The sequence below is a fragment of the Mytilus trossulus genome, chromosome 14 (assembly GCF_036588685.1).
Source record: "Mytilus trossulus isolate FHL-02 chromosome 14, PNRI_Mtr1.1.1.hap1, whole genome shotgun sequence".
NCBI lineage: Eukaryota > Metazoa > Mollusca > Bivalvia > Mytilida > Mytilidae > Mytilus > Mytilus trossulus.
The window spans coordinates 73045183-73049456 of NC_086386.1; the positions used below are offsets into that span (position 1 = coordinate 73045183).

Sequence of the window (4274 nt, forward strand, 5' to 3'; positions counted from 1 at the left end):
AACAAAGTTGCACAAGTATTCCACAACAGTGGCATGTGCCTCGAGGGACAAAAATAAACCCTGTACCTGTAAACCACTTGGTAGTTGCAAGACCCCTGGAAAATAGAAAGAGGCGACCTGTATTATGTCATATAGACACAGAGGAAAAGTAAGCTTTAACATTTTGTTTTAAAGTTGTTAAAAATGATGAATGCTATTTTGTGCATTCTTGTCTCATAGACATTTATTCCACACACATCATGATGTGAATTTAATACATGTAACAAATCATTTTTGAACCTTTTCCTGTCATATAAAATTTCAGAGTGCAATACATTAATATAGTATATTGTAAATGCTGTAGGTAAAAATGCAGGATTACTATTGCTTTCATATTGTAATTTTTGCTTTTCTTTTAGATTACCAGAAGTTACTGAAAGGGACATTCAAATTCTGAAAAACTTAGACGGAACACCCCAACACAAAAATGCACATTTAAACATTAATTAGATTTGTCTGTGACGAAAATGTCCTGAAATAATGTTAGAAAGGAACAGACAGACGCAATCTTGTTAATACTTTGAAATATATTTGTTGGAATAACATTTGATAAAATTTGAAAGATTTTAATTTTTGCAATTAGTCTTTCTATATGAACACGATGCTTTGCAATTTTAAGTGTCTGTCTGGTATCAGCAGCTGACATTTGTGCTCCGCTGGCACTAAATGGTGGAATATTCAACTTTAAACCAATATTTTTCAGTTCCTTTTCTATTGTAAGCCCTGTGTCGGCCATAACTGCATCACCCTCTTCTATTATACCTTTTGCCTTCAAGGAACTTAAAAGTTCATAAAATCCACTTTGTTCAGTTATAGCCTTATCTGAAATGGATCCAGTAAACAACTCGGAAAAAAATATAACAGAACCACTCGGATCACACATCCTATAAGGGCTTTCAATGTTGTGTTTGATTTGTAATCACTATACAACTGACTCTGAATTCCAAGGGCGCATGGTGATTGTGTCTTAAATTCTGTGCCATCAATTATAACCAGTGACTTAGGAAAATCTTTTCTGTATTCCTTTGGCATTTTTTCTATAATAGCATTCCTATGCGGCCAAATTGATAATGTGCCAAACTTTAAATACATGTGATCAATCCATGTATTGAATAGGCTGCTTGCAGATTGTGTACTGATTTCAAATCTCATGGCTATATCCTTGAGTCCGAAGTTGTGTCGAAAGACGGACTAAAACAAGAAAAAGACAATCAATTTGAGACAATTTTTTCAAATCTGTCCTGCCTTTCTGATACTCGAGGGAGAAGTCTTGTGGAATTACAAAAGAAAATAATGCCAAGAATCGAACATGTTATCGCTGTGTAGTACTTGAACAGCCCCTTAATTTTTTCTTCTTTGTCTCTAACACTTTCAATGCCAAATCTGCTTCTTTAGGCTAACTGTTTTTTCAGTGTTTTATTTTCTTCCTTTAGGACGACTACAGATTCCTTAAGGTTTCTTATTTCCTCATTCCTTAAAATAAGTTCATGGCATTCTATAGATGCTGCAAGTAAATCCATTGGAGACAACCCTGAAATAAAGATATTGCAAAAATTAATAAATGATACATCAGCATGTATGAATAATGATATACAGTAATAGTGCAATCATTAATTTCTTATTTTTCAGACCAGAAATTTGAAAAAGAATGCTGTTGCTGAGTCCATTGGTTGTGGAAATATGTCTGTGTTAAATATGTCTCCTGTAAATCTTCCTCATGAATTTACCATTCTTAATAATGATTATTCCGATTTCGACAATCAAGCATTAGAACTCAACACAAGACAACAATCACACTGTAAGGAGTGGTTTGAGGCTAGGCAGTATCGTCTTACGTCATCAAATTTTTGCAGAGTGTTAAAAAGAAAATCTGCCCCATCAGACAAATTTTTGACAAGTATTTTTAATTCAAAACAAATAAGTGCAGCTCCACTTGACTATGGGAAGCGACATGAAAAATCAGCCAAAGCAAAATATCTCATAGAGTACAAGGATAGACATTTTCATGAATGTGGTCTAGAAGTTAACAACAACTTCATGTTTCTTGGTGCTTCCCAGATGGCATATTGTGTGACAATGGACAGAGTGGGATAGTCGAAATCAAATGCCCTTACACAGCAAGAAACATGAAGTTAATTCAAGCAAGTGAAAAGATAAGAGATTTTTATTTAGAAAATGATGGCGGACAACTGAAATTAAGAAAAGATCATGAGTATTACGCTCAGATACAAGGACAACTCATGATAACAGGGTGTGACTTTAGTGAATTTATTGTGTTTACACAATGTGATTTACATACTGAACGGATAATACCAGACATTGTATTCATGAATGATATGCTCAATACGCTTGCATCCTTTTTTCGAGATTTCGCCAAGCCATTTATTGAAGGGCTAAAAAAGCAAATAGATTTACCATCTGAATGAAAATGTTGGACAATAATTACTTACATTGGTCATCAGTTTGTGAGGATTTATTTAAGTCATCGATATGGGATGTTGAAGGCTGATCCTGTTTATGATCTTCTCTAAAAGAAAAAAATATCAGTGTTCACTACATTTACATGTACTAATTATAAGCAGACAAAATTAATTGTAGTTGTAATGAACAAAGAGAAGTTAAAAAAAATTATGCATTAAATTGTGGTCAATAAATAAAATCGTATTGAATTCGAAGCATTGTATTTTCCCAATTTATGCAGTATCATAAATTTTATATTTGTATAACATGAATAGACACACTATAGTTGGATCAGATAAATCACAAGTTAACAAATATGTGAAGTGCTCGTGGTGCAAAAGCGAATATTGAATAAACTTATTTCACTATATAATACTCACTGTACATTGTCAGGAAAAACCAGCTTCAGTTTTCTTTTGTTGCTTTTTGCAGGGCTTCCTCTCCTCTTTATTTTCCTACTGGGCTTCATTGTGGAACCATCTGCCTGTATGGGATATGGGTACCGCTCATTGGGACCATTTTCACCAAAAAATGCTGCAACAATATGTTATTTATTAGATAAAATACAACTATGAAATATTTCAGTAATGTGTGTACATGTTAAAATAGAAAGCAAGGACATCCAAATGTTTATTACTCACCCACCCCCATATGACAACAACAAATATAATCAGGAACCAGAGAATGTAGAGTGTATTCTTCGACTCACAAAAGACATTAATACAGCTGGGCATAGTTTAACATAAAACAGTTTCTTGTTTTCTTACATTTGTCTGACATAAACAATAATTTTATAGATGATGTCAGGAGTAATAACTGAAAGGTTGAATTATAGTAAAACATTAATCAGAAACTTGCTTTACAACACTAAAAATACATGTTGAGTCCTTCCATAAACAGGAAAACTGAGATACCTTACTTGTACAATGTATATGCCCCCTTTTTATAGGAAGTGTGTTGGCCTTTTCATTCATAGTGGAATAGTCACAATGAAATAAGTTCATGTTGAACATGTTCACCATTTGCTGACAAAGACTCCAGTATTTTTCAGTAATTTTCTCATTTCAGTTTACCCCCTTCACCTGTGCACATGTTTGTGTACATTCCAGACTGATACACAACATGTTGTACACGTAAATCCGTATGTTGACAAGAACACAGGTGCTAACTACTATAAATAAAATCGATATATACATTATATTACAAAACTAACAAGTAATAAAAATATATTTACTTTGGAACAAACATTTTTGTGTTTATTAATGCGGTCAACGTTCAGCTGATCGTGGGGTCGTCCACAGGCCTTGATCCAACGGCGACATTTCTGTAAATCACGATTAGGTTTTGGAAAAGGAATAAATTTATGGCCTTGCATTCGCTCTGGATATCTCTCGTCATTATTACACGTTCCCCATGCACATCGGACAACCATTGTGATGAGAACATACAAGACAATAATTGTTTGTTTATCCTTTCCCACAACGGTAAATGCGTTTGTTTGTGGGACAAAGATGGCGGCGAACTTTTGACCTGTGCATCTAATTAAAATCAACGTTTTGATTGGCCAGTTATTTTTATATCGGAACCGTGAATTTAAGAATTATGTTGTCAAAATCACAAATGCAACAGATAATTTATGTATCACTTAATATTATAGACTAATAAATAAATGTATGGTACTTTCGCAAATCAATCTAGTCAGTCTCACAGTTACGTAAACATCAATGTTCATTTCATGCAAATAAATCAACTTCTTTCAAAACGAAGTTTTTGAA

At 33.6% G+C, this 4274-nt stretch overlaps 1 pseudogene; it reads right to left on the bottom strand.

Moving 5' to 3' along the window:
* Positions 1 to 462: 462 nt before the first annotated feature.
* Positions 463 to 4010, bottom strand: LOC134696120 (uncharacterized; annotated as a pseudogene).
* Between the last annotated feature and the right edge of the window lie 264 nt (positions 4011 to 4274).